This window comes from Sus scrofa, chromosome 10 (assembly GCF_054392235.1).
Source record: "Sus scrofa isolate SSC_HxYL_T2T_F1_AM1 chromosome 10, Sscrofa_HxYL_maternal_Yorkshire_Landrace_v2.0, whole genome shotgun sequence".
In the NCBI taxonomy this organism is placed as follows: Eukaryota; Metazoa; Chordata; class Mammalia; order Artiodactyla; family Suidae; genus Sus; species Sus scrofa.
The window spans coordinates 57,435,445-57,448,760 of record NC_139392.1 but is presented as its reverse complement, the minus strand read 5'-3'; the positions used below and the strand labels follow the sequence as shown (position 1 = coordinate 57,448,760).

The following is a 13,316-nucleotide window of genomic DNA, read 5'->3' as shown; positions in this document are numbered from 1 at the left end:
TTATTATGTAATAGTTATAGTTTAGTATGTGTTATTAACATTTTACCTAATACTTTCTAAAGTCTAGATAGACAACAAAATAATAACTAAAGACCTTATTTGTAATATTTGCCAATTTTTACTGTGTAATTATTTCCACGATGGCTAGTTTCAAGCTACCAACATGATAGTACTGAATATGGAGTTGGGAAGGGAGATATGGTAAGCCCGTAGTATTTTATTTAGTATTTATTATTTTTACTGAGCAGATATAAATAACTTCAAAAGCATAGATAATAGTAAAAATAACTAGGAATTACAGAGTTTTGCCTGCTTATTATCTTTATTTTTAATATGACTCATTTAACTATACATTTATAGAAATTATTTTTTTTTTTACTGCCCCACAGCATATGGAGCTCCTTGGCCAGGGATCACACCTGAGCCACAGTCATGAACTAAGCTGCAGCTGTAGCAATGCTGGATCCTTAACCCACTGTGCTGGGCTGGGGATCAAACTCTCTTCTCAGTGCTCCCAAGACTCTGCCCATCCCATTGTGCCACAGTGGGAGCTCCTAGAAGTTAATTTTGAATAACAATGTTTTAAACAACTGACTTGCATCATTCCTGAAAATTAACAGTGGGCTCTTGTGAACTGGTAGGAACTGGCCATAAAAACTACTAATCCATTCCTAGAGGCTTTTGTATTCTTGCTCCAATCTGGACTGGCCAATTTCTGCAACTGTTGCAGAATTATATTGGGATTTTCCTTTAATTAATTAATTAATTAAATTAATTTTTTAAAAATTAGCATTTCTTTAAAAATTTTTTTGTTATAGTTGATTTACAGTGTTTTGTCAATTTCTGCTGTACAGCAAAGTGACCCCACCATACATATATAAATACATTCTATTTCTCATGTTATCTTCCATCATGTTCTATCATAAGTGATTGATTATATAGTTCCTTGTGCTATGTAGCAGGACCTCATGGCTTATCTACTCCAAATACAGTAGTTTGCATCTACTAACCCCTAACTCCCAGTCCATCCCACTCCCTCCCACTCCCTTTTGGCACTATATCCATGAGTTTGTTTCTGTTCTGTAGATAGGTTCACTTGTGCCATATTTTAGATTCCACATATAAGCAATATCATATGGTACTTGTCTTTTTCTTTTTCTTTTCTTTCTTTTTTTTTCTTTTTAGGGCTGCACCCATGGCGTATGGAAGTTCCCAGGCTAGGGGTTGAATTGGAGCTACAGCTGCTGGCCTACACCCCAGGGATAGCAACATAGGATTTGAGCTATGCCTGTGACCTACACCACACAGCTCACAGCAATGCTGAATTCCCAACCTGCTGAGTGAGGGCAGGGATTGAACCTCATCCTCATGGATACCAGTCAGATTTATTTTTGCTGAGCTATGATGGGAACTCCCTTTCTCTTTCTGACTTTCACTTAGTATGAGAATCTCTAGTTCCATCCACGTTGCTGCAAATGGCATTATTTTGTTCTTTTTATGGCTGAGTAGTATTCCATTGTGTATATGCACCATGTCTTTGTAATCTATTCATCTGTCAGTGGAGATTTAGGTTGTTTCCATGTCTTGGCTATTCTGAATAGTGCTGCAGTGAACATAGGAATGAATGTATCTTTTTGAATGAAAGTTTGTCCAGATATATGCCCAGGAGTGGGACTGCTGGATCATATGGTAGTTCGCTATTTAGTTTTCTGAGGTACCTCCATACTGTTTTCCATAGTGTTTGTACCAATGTACATTCCCACCAACAGTGTTGGAGGGTTCTGTTTTCTCTGCACTCTTTCCAGCATTTGTTATTTGTAGACTTATTAATAATAGACATTCTGACCAGTATGAGGTGGTACCTCATTGTGTTTTTGATTTGCATTTCTCTAAGAATTAGTGGTGCTGAGCATTTTTTTTTCATGTGTCTGTTAGCCATCCGTATGTCTTCTTTAGAGAAATGTCTATTTAGGTCTTCTGCCCATTTTTCAACTAGGTTGTTTTATTTTGCTGTTGAGTTGTATGAGTTTGTGTATTTTGGAGATTAAGCCCTTGTTGGCTGCATCGTTTACAACTATTTTCTCCCATTCCGGGGGGGGTTGTCTTTTTTTTTTTTAATTTTTTCCTTTTTTGTGCAAGAGCTTCTAAGTTTGATTAGGTCCCATTGGTTTATTTTTGTTTTTATTTCTATTTCTTTGGGAGCCTGACATAAGAAAACATTTGTATGGTTAATGTCAGAGAATGTTTTGCCTATGTTCTCTTCTAGGAGTTTTATGGTGACTTATGTTTAAGTCTTTAAGCCATTTTGAGTTTATTTTTATGCATAGTATGAGTGTGTGTTCTAGTTTCATTGGGATTTTCCTATTTATTTATTTAGGCTTTTTAGGGCCACACATGTGGCATATGGAAGTTCCTGGGCTAGGGCTCCAATCCAAGCTGTAGCTGCCAGCCTGTGCCACAGCCGCAGGAATGCTGGATCTGAGCTTCATCTGTGAACTACACCACAGCTCATGGCAATGCTGGATTCTTAAGCCACCGAGTGAGGCCAGGTATGGAACTTGCATCCTCATGAATACTAGTTGGGTTCACTAGTGCTGAGCCACAACAGGAACTCAGGGGTGTTCCTTTTAATATCCCTTTTTTTGTTTATCTTTGCTTTATCCCTCCCTACACTGCAGGTTGCAGCAACACCAGATCCTTAACCCTCTAAGCGAGGCTAGGGATTGAACCCGCATCCCCATGAACATTGTGTTGGGTTCTTAACCCACTGAATCACAATGGGAACTCCAAGAATTGAGGATGTTATTCTGTGGAAGCTAGGTAGGTCTGGCCAATATTAAAAATTTAAAAAAGGTAAATAATTAAAAATTGGGAGACATCACAATTTTCTTGATAAATTGGAGAATTTGGCAACTGTGGGCTTGGGCTACATGGTAGTGTTTATCTAGAGCTGATTCATGGCTCCCTTCTTTAGATAGGGCTCTCACTCTCTGATTCACCTGAGCTCCCACCTTCTCTGCTGTCAAACATGCTACTGGCTTCACTCATTTGGGTATCTTCTTTGGCTTTGCATGTATTTGCATTTGCAACCCCTGGATAGGCTAGTTCTGCTAGGAAGGGACCAGAACCATTGAAGGAAAGGTGATGGATATGGATTTTGGCAAAGGTAAGAACACTCTATCAGTCAGGACTGCTTGAATAGAAAAAGATGCCTGGAGATTCTTTGAAGTTTAATAAATTCTCAGCTCCGTCCTTTGCCCTCCCGTTTCTTTTCCTTTTCTCCCTCTCTGCTTCCTTTCTTCCTTCCCTCTTCCTTCTTCTTTCCTTAAACCAGTCAGGCCCATAAAGAAATAGATTTCTTGAAATATTTATTTATAAGTATTATAAGTAATATTTCTTAGAATTTTGGCTCACTTTTCACTGGCTTTCCCTTGTGTGTTTATCTGAATGGACATAGTCCTGAAGTGCAACGAAGCATAAAGTTCTCATCTGAGGGTGGTGCACTTAAAATCATGTGTAAAAAAAATATAGATACCTAGTTCTTCCCACCCCGCAACCCCAGGAAATTCTGATTTACTAGGTCCCTGGAGTGAAGCTTGGCAGCTGTATGTTTAACCAGCCTTGAGGGAAATTTGGAATCTCTTTGGAACCACTGCCACAGGGATTACAATTATGTCTGTATAGTACCTGGATCACTGTCTTCATTTATTTTGCACTCACTGTGTGGAGAACCCCAAAGAAAACCAAATGACATTAAAGAAGATAGCATCTTGTGTCTTGTGGAACCTATAGCCTAGGTAATAGAAAATGAAACAAAACAAGAAGACAGAAGAGATTCTGAGAAAGTGAGATCACTCTGGAGTTGAATTGGTTCAAGAAGACTTCATAAGGAGAGCAGTCCCAAGTGGAAGCTTGAAAGAAGGGTAGTATTTGGATGAATGGAGGAAAGGAGAGACTGTTTGCAGCAGGAGAATAACTTAAGGAAAGGCATGAATACAAACTGAGCCTCACTTTTCCAGGCAACATTCAGGAGACTTGCCTCCTTCACTTGAGGGGAGGGTTCATTGGAAAATGGATGAACAAGAGAAGTCCCATGATGCAGAACGCTGGTTGTCAGTGAGAAGTTTGTGCTTGGAGTCAGAGAGACCTGGACCTGAATTCTACCTCCAGTACTTGTTACTGCTCTGATTTTATTTTATTATTTTATTTTATTTTATTTTACTTTATTTTGTTAAATGATATCTAATTGGGGCTGGGGGGAGGATTTAGTCCAAATACACGCTCCAACACTTGGTGCTCTTTGGGCTGTGGATGGGGGAGGCTCAGGCTGGGCCCCTTGTGCTGGCCCATGGGAGCCCTGTCCTCTAATGCTGTGATTTTAGACAGATTGTTTACCTCTCCTGAGCTTGTTTTATTCCATGAAATGGGCTTAGTAGGCATTACCCTTGAGAGGAGTTGGTGGGCTACATGAGATAGCAGTGCCTGGCACAGAGTAGCACTCTGTACATGAGGGTATGGCCATTATTGATCTGGCATGCTGAACATAACCCCCTGGAGCAGCTGGTTGCAGGCTGATGGTGATAGATTGTGAAGGTGAACACAGTTGTGGAGGAAGGACACACATTCACTTTGGAGAAGAAAATTCAAACCAGACAGTCAGTGTCAGAGGGGTAGTGTGGCAATTCTAGCCTTCCCACTTCCATTGGGTGTTGTGTTGACACTGCCTGGGACCATGTAAAGCTGCTGAGTACCCCTTGTCTCTGCAAATCAAGCTCTTGCTACTCTTGTATTAGTTTTTTTTAAATTCCTACGGGATAAGCAACTGATGAGATGATGGAGACCCATGAAAGTAGATCCCATTTGTTAAATACTCTGCTAATTGCTTTACATGATTCCACATGAATATGAAAGAAAGCTAAGGAATTTCCAGATTCATTAAATATCCACTATTCTTTATTTATTTTTATTAAATAATGAAGAGAATAACTGCATATGTAAGATACATGAAGGTTTAGAGAATGATGATAAAACAAATTGTCAGTGTCACAGCTTAAGAACATTCCAGTAGTTTAGAATTCCCTAAAATGCCTCTTCCCAATTCCACTTTCCTCCTTCAGATGGAACCATTATCCTGAATTTTGTATTTAACATTTTCTTTGTTTTCTCTTTAATTTTACCACTCTATATATTCTTAAATAATGTATTGTTTAGTGTTGTATGTTTTAGTTTAAAAGCATTCATTTAGGAGTTCCCATCATGGCTTAGCAGAAATGTATTGACTAGCATCCATGAGGATGCAGGTTTGATCCCTGGCCCCGCTCAGTGGGTTAAGGATCTGGCGTTGCCCGTGAGTTGTGGTGTAGGTCACAGATACGGCTCAGATCTGGCATTGCTGTGGCTGTGGTGTAGGCTGGTGGCTACAGTTCCGATTAGACCCCTAGCCTGGGAACCTCCATATGCTGCTGGTATGGCTCTGAAAAGGCAAATAAATAAAAGCATTCACTTATATAAAGTTAATTATATAATTAGAATCATACCATCTATTTCTTATTTTTTCCCTTCAACGTTATAATCCTGAGATTCACCCATGTTGATTCTTTTTTACTACGTGCATTACTTTAGAAGAACATGTATTAATTTTTTTTTTTTTGGCTTTTGTCTTTTTAGGGCTGCACTCGCGGCATATGGAGGTTCCCAGGCTAGGGGTCGAATTGGAGCTGTAGCTGCTGGCCTATGCCAGAGCCACAGAAATGCCAGATCTGAGTCTCATCTGCACCACAGCTCACAGCAATGCCGGATCCTTAACCCACTGAACAAGGCTGCAGATCGAACCCGGAACCTCATAGTTCCCAGTCAGATTCGTTTCTGCTAATTTAAAAAATTATTTTTTAAACAAAAGAAAATAAATCTTATTTGAATATTAGACCTCCTGTGATTAATATTCTGCTTCTGTAGCATTAGACATCTGCAACCTTAACTTGTGAACATTTTTCCACAATGATTGAGAGAATAGTATTTATAATATAATTAATAGATATCATTTTATTTTGAGCATATTGGGTTTGAATTATCAGGAGTACAGGCAGATGTCCAACAACAGGCAGTTGGAAATGTGGACTTCGGCATTAGTTAAGACTGAAGATTGGAAGAAAAGATTGAGTGAAATTCCCAAAGGAGAAAGGTGAAGAGAAGAGAAATGGGCCATAACCAAAGGGAAGACTTACTCTTGGGGTCAGAAGGAAAAGGAGGAATAAAAGAATGAGACGTAGCTCTGAGAGTGAACCCATTATGAAAAATCATGGGAGAAGATACTATGAAGAAATAAGAGTTGCTGGTGGTGATGTGCTTGCTGAAGAGAGTCTGAGGAGGAGGGACACCAAGAAAAAGCTGTTGGATTTGATCCTTCAGTGGTTATTGAGAGAGTTTTTGGAACATCATGAGGATGCATATAGTTGGATGATGAGGAAATGGAGGCTGTGAGAAGGAAACTTGGTAGTGGAAGGAAAGAGGGAGTGTAGTTCAAAGGGTTTCCTGGTGAGTGAAGGTGATGTGTGTGTGCTAAACAGGTGGAGAGTGCTTCAGTGTACACCATTTATACATTGGCGGGAAGAAGTCACAAAAGAAAGAATGACGGTGTAATGAAATGCGGTCAAGTTGGGGGGATTATTGATAGAGTAAGACCTCGGAGAATGGATGAGAAGGAGGACCACAGAGGGAGCTTTCACTTTGAGATGGAGGAGGATTACTTCTTTTTTGTTCATTTGCTTTTGTTTTTGTTTTTGTTTTTGTTTTTTTTTTGGTTTGTTCTTTTAAATGCCAGTCTTGTCTGTTTATTTCAGAACATAATTGCTATTTAGATCCATGGGTGATACTGAGTTATAATCCTGTTTAAATATTTTGTTTTGTAAAGATAAGTTCTGGAGTTCCTTGGTGCACAGTGGGCTAAGGATCCAGTGGTGTCAGGTTGCTGCTATGGCACTGGTACAGTCCCTGGCTTGGGAACTTCCACATGCCATGGCGCTGCCAAAAAAAGAGCTATGTTCTGAAAATCGTAAAACTGGATAGATTAATAATATAACACATGCCAGTCTTGGATTTAGAATGTAGATCATGGTTCTCATTCACTCTGTCCTGCTGTTAAAGATGTTACAAAGATACACATTTAGAAGACCAGCCTGCTCTTCCCTTTTGGGGAGACTATATATTAGTTGATAAGTACCCCAACATTTATAGACGTAGCTGTTGTCAAAAGGATCTTTCTGTCGTGTTAGCAAGGAGAAACATTCCAAATTTTATTCTTTATCGCTACTTGACATGATTTCATACACTACAATATATTTCAAACCTTCAAATTAAAATGTTTTCCTCATATGTACATGTACCAGATTGATACATTTACCCATATCCTTTCCAATTTCAGACTAAACAATGATATATACATTTAGAGCTGTATTAATGTGTCAGAGCAAAAGACAACCCACCTTAATACAAGGAAATACTGTGACCGTCCATGTAGTGTTTGATAGAGAAAACACCAATTTTGACACATTTTTTTTTCTTTTTTCTTTTTAGGGCTGCACTCGTGGCACATGGAAGTTCCCAAGCTAGGGGTCCAATCAGAGCTACAGCTGCTAGCCTACACCACAGCTACAACAACATCAGATCTGAGCCACGTCTGTGACCTACACCACAGCTCATGGCAACGCCAGATCCTTAACCCACTGAGTGAGGCTAAGCATTTAACCAGCAACCTCATGGTTCCTAGTTGACTTTTTTCCTGCTGTGCCATGATGGGAGCTCCCTTGACACATCATTTTATTCAGATAGCAGTCTGGTCACACATGGTGCAAGGACACTGAAATAAACCAAATATAATCAGATATTAAAGGTTGGTTTTCAAACACTCTAGCCAATAATGCTATGCTTGCTATGATCTTGCAAACAGAAAACCACATTCACACCTCATTGGTCATCAAACCATTCAGCATAGCTTCCTTAACTATGAGCTATTCGAAGCTACTAGTTTGCGCACTAATGACTTGACATTTTTTTGGCTGGGCCTGCAGCATGTGGAAGTCCCTGGGCCAGGGATCAAACCCTGGCCACAGCAGTGACAATGCCAAATCCTTAACCACTAGGCCCCTAGGAGCTCACTGATAATTACTTTTTATTTTATTTTATTTTATTTTATTTTGTTTTGTTTTATTTTGTCTTTTTGTCTTTTCCAGTGCTGCACCTGCGGCATATGGAGATTCCCAGGCTAGGGCTCTAATTGGAGCTGTAGCCACTGGCCTATGCCAGAGCCACAGCAACGCAGGATTCGAGCTGTGTCTGTGACCTATACCACAGCTCATGGCAAGGTCAGATCCTTAACCCACTGAGCGAGGCCAGGGATTGAACCCACAACTTCATGGTTCCTAGTCGGATTCATTAACCACTGAGCCACAACTGGAACTCCTGATGACTACTTTTTTAAACCTCTGAATAGCAGTAAGGGTCTTAGCAGGGTTGGAGGCACTAACTCAAACCTGACCTAGTACCAGAATGTGGCCTGTCAAGGCTTTAACGGAGGCACAGCAGCATTTACCAGGGCTTGAGTCTTCTCTGTGAGGCTCTGAACAAATTGGGCCATGGTTCTAGGCTAAAAAAATCTCACCCAGAAATAGAAGGTGACCACCTTTTCTGTGCCAGTAGTGAAGGAAGGGAGGATGGGCAAAAAGTTGTGTTAATGTGGAAGCATGTCCATATTTTGAAGAAATAAATAAACTAGTTCAAATGCGGGGAATAAACAGATCTGAATAAGAGGGGATTTTACATATGTAGAATAGTCTTATAAAAGTTTTTTTTTTTTTTTTTTTTTTTGTGGCATGTGGAATTTCCATAGCCAGGGATCAAACCTTTGCCACAGCTACAAGCTGAGTGACAGAAATGACAATGCCAGATCCTTAACCTGCTGCACCACCAAAGAAACTCCAGTTATAATAAGAAAAGATGTGGAAGTTTTGTTTTTTTGTTTTTTTTTTAAGTTGAGCAAAGCAGGTGGTTTGCAGCATCATGACGCAGTGGAAAGAACATTTAGCTTTGGAGCCACAAAGATCTGAGTTTGGTTCCTGGCTTTATTCCTTTTACACAAATTATCAAACTTTATCTTTCTCAATTTCTTCACAGTAAAATGGGAAAATAGTACCTGTTTTGTCTGGTAGTTATGCAAATTCACCAATAGGACATATTAGTTAGTTTCTGTCCCACAAACATTTATTAATCTCCTCTTGTGTACCCAGTACTACACTAGGTGTGTATCTTGGGAGCGTTTGAAGTCTACAAGGGAACTCACTTTCCCTTCATTCTCTTTTGGGACCAAAAAAAAAAAAAATCAATGTTTGTAGAATTGTGAGATGACTTTCTATTTATTCCTTGTCTGTGTGCTTTTAAATACTAAATCAGATCTTGCCCACAGGTAGTCTGCCTGGATTTAGCCGCTAATGCTGGCTGAACCACTTCTCCCTACTATTCTGACCCATTGCCACGCTGGATAGTGGGCTTAGCAGAGGGAACCCTTTGCAGCTGCCAGTCATGAGGCAGGAGTGGCCTTAGACCTACCGACCCCTTCAGTGGTGATTCAGCCTGTCTCATTCTTATCTCTGTAAGAAGCTTGATGTGTATTTTTTTCCCATCTCCTTTTTGTTATTGTTTTGTTAGCAGCTAAATCTGTGGCTGTTTAGCTTCCAAATAGCATCCTGGAGGGACATGGTCCCAGACCAAGACCTGAGAACAACTGACCACAATCATGAATAGTAATGAAATCCTTCCATTTATAATCTCCATTATTACTTGTAGGGAAAATAAGTTAAGACTTGTGTCCTTGATTAGGGAGATTGGAATTAATTGTGATGATTGGACTTGGAGTGTGAGTCTAGAGAAATATTAAATGAAATTCTAATGGAAGTGCTTTGGCAAAGGGATTATAAATTAAAGCTTTAATATGTGTACTCTAGTTGTTGAAGTGATTTTAATATCATTTACGTATTTAATGATAGTAAAATTGTTCCAGTGTCATCTGGGATTTGTAATGAAGATTAGAACAGTCAGATCAGAATTAAATCTCATCATCAAGGAAAGGACAGAACATTCTGGCCAATACCTGGATTGTATAATAGACATCTTTCCCTTTTTTAGTTCTCTTCCAGTGCAGCAGGGCATGGACAACCTTATGTTGGATCAGTAAGGATTAGCTTGGCTCCATTTCTAGGACCCTGTAAATACCAACCTTGCAAAATTGGCAATAGGCTGTTCATAGATGCAACTTTTTTCGTATAGGTGACCTCTCAGATCCTTAGGCAGGTCAGTTTGTTTTTCACAGGACTGTTCTATTTTCCTCGCTGTCAGCCTTGTATGAGAATTATCACTGTGTCACGGGCATCCACTGAATGTTCCAGCTGACCTTTATTAGGTCTTTGAGGAAAGATGGAAAAGAACAACAACAAAAAATAATTGGCAAGTGACAAGGTGCCATCAGTGATTAACAACAATTTTCTCTGGACATTTTGTGATTCTGTTAAAATAGAAGCAGACCAGAAATTACCTTGCTTTGAGTGAGATAATGCATGAAAGGCACTCACTCAGCACAGAGCCAGTGCTCAATAAGTGCAAGCTCTTATTACCACTATTTTATTATTTGGAATGAATGTCACCTATTTCCCCCTCCTTCTCCCACTTTGGTCCTCACAAACATCTTTTACTGGTGAACCTCAGTGGTATGAAGGTAAACAACATTCATCCTCTTTTCTGAGAACAGTCTGCCCTGATGTTGAAGGTGATAGGACATGTCAGTAGCCCTGGAAGCTCTATTCCAGATTCCGGGTAATTTTGCTGGGTCAGCCCAGCCTTGCGAACTGGCAGCTGCCTAGAAGATTGAGGTCATATTCTGCATTAGCCTGCACTGGGAAATTGCTACATACAGCCAACAGTCTTCTCTGGCAATAAGAAATGAAGAGTAGCCCTGGACCTCCACTTAACAACATTCCTTTAAACATTGCAGTCATAAGCCAGAATTTAAATGGGGCACTAACATGGGAGCCAGCTTTTGAATAGTTGAAAGCATTTTGTTAACAAAGTGTCATTATTCGGGCCAAGCTAGTGTTGCTACATTTCTGTTCAACTCAGCTCACCTTGTAGAGAAAAGAATTTGGAAATTTTATAGCTTCTTCTTTTTTGTGTGTGTCTTTTGTCTTTTTAGGGCCATACCCACAGCATATAGAAGTTCCCAGACTAAGGGTTGAGTTGGAGCTGTAGCTGCCAGCCTACACCACAGCTCACAGCAATGCCAGACCATTAACCTACTGAGTGAGGCCAGGGATTGAACACGCATCCTCATGGACACCACTTGGGCTCGTTTACCACTGAGCCATGACGGGAACTCCTGGAACTTTTATAGCTTCTAAATCAACTCTTATTTCAATGCAGATGGCTCTTAGTTCTAAATAATGTCCTTTATATTATTGTGCTGCAGCCGTGGCATTTCTAACTTCCTGATGGACATTTCCACTTGGATTTCTGGCTGTTCATACGTGTTCCCAACATCCTTATTTCTATCTGTGCTCTCACCAATATTGAGGAACTAGATATGTAGTGGTTAAGAGTGAGGGCTTGGGAGGTTGACCGCCTAGTTTTAAAATCCTGCTATGGTACTTACTGAGTGTGTGGCCTTGGCCACATTATTTGTCTTTTCAATGGCTTAATCACCTCATCTGTGTAATTGGAATAATAACAACATATTTATCATCAAGTTGTTGTAAGCAGTGAATTAAACTGCTTAGACCTGTGCCTGGCACATAGTGTTTGTATCAGTTTGGTTGTATTAGGTGCCAAGTAGCAGAACACCAGTTAACATTATTGTAGGCAAGAAATGTATTTAACTCTCTTTCTTAACTAGAATACTGGCTATGGGCAGTTCCAGGTTTGGTGCAGCAGTTCAGTGGTGCCACCAAAGCCCTCATTTCTTTCTATCTTCCCTTTTGTCATTTTTAACATGCTGCCTTTTCATCTTCATGATTATCACATTGTGGTCACCAGATGTTGCACATCCAGGCATCACATCTGCATTTCAAGGCAGGAAGAAGGGAGAAGGACAGGGCCAGCATCTACTGTCCCTCTTGTCAGGAAGACAAAAGCTTTCTGAGAAGCCTCCCAAAGGACTTCTCCCTCTGTCTGATTGTCAGGAGTAAGTCGCGTGTCCACCCTTGTCTGTGAAAGAAGCCAGGAAAGAAACTGTCTAATATCCAGCCTCTGTAATGGAAGATGAGTGGGAAAAGAAGAGGGATGGGCACGGTTGCTGAAGTAACCAGGCCACAGTGATCGCCACAGTGATTGTTGCATGTTAGCTATTATTATTATTATTCTAATTCCTTAAGTTAGAAATATTGAAGTTATTTTTCATTCTCCTTCCCCCCTCCCACCCCAGCAAACACTCTGTCACTTAAGTTCAGTGTTTTCCATGCTTTCCTCTTTCTTTCCCTTTATGCTATTCCTAGTAGTTAAGGCTTTTCTTATCTCATGAGTGGAGAAATGTTGTGGCTTTTTTTTTTTTTTTTTTTTTTTTTTAAAGGGCTGCACTGGAGGCCTCCAGAGGTTCCCAGGCTAGGGGTCCAATTCCGAGCTACAGCGCCGGCCTATACCACAGCTGCAGGAATGCCAGATCCGAGCTGCCTCTGAGACCTACACCACAGCTCGAGGCAATACTGGATCCTTAATCCATTGAGTGAGGCCAGGGATTGAACCTGAATCCTCATGCATCCTAGTTGAGTTCATTAACCGCTGAGCCACAACGGGAACTCCAGTGCTGCGGCTTTTGTTCTGCATCATTGATCTACAGTTTCTCTGTGCTCTGCTCCATCTTGCACTCTACTAGATGAATCTTGATCAGACACTTCTATCATGACATCTTCTTGCGTCAAATACCTCAGTCGCTCCCCTTGTCTACAGTAGTGAATCTTAACCTTCACTGTACCTCAGAATCACCTGGGAAGCTTGATAAAAATCAGATGTCTCTTAAAAATCAAGTGCTGAGCTTAAAAATAATATATCCCCAAAGCACCCACAGTATATGGAAACACAGGGAAAATAGTAAGTGTATTGTCATTTATGTTCTATGTCACTCATTTGGCACATTAAATGCATTTCACCTAAGATCCGTTATTAGTTATCTTTTCATGTCTATGTAAGTCTTATCTCTTCCAGTAGACCAGAAATTCTTGAAGGCAAAGATTATATAATACCGTTTTGAGGCTCTCATTCATACCACTTTGAGTCCTAAAGAT

General features: G+C 40.2%; 1 protein-coding gene and 1 pseudogene across 1 annotated transcript in view; one reads left to right on the top strand and one right to left on the bottom strand.

Annotated features, from left to right (window-relative positions):
- Positions 1-13,316, top strand: part of RMI1 (RecQ mediated genome instability 1) — a 534,328-nt gene that overhangs the window by 37,837 nt on the left and 483,175 nt on the right. The window lies entirely within an intron of this gene.
- LOC146399445 (ATP synthase F(0) complex subunit g, mitochondrial pseudogene) lies at positions 7,897-8,632 on the bottom strand (annotated as a pseudogene).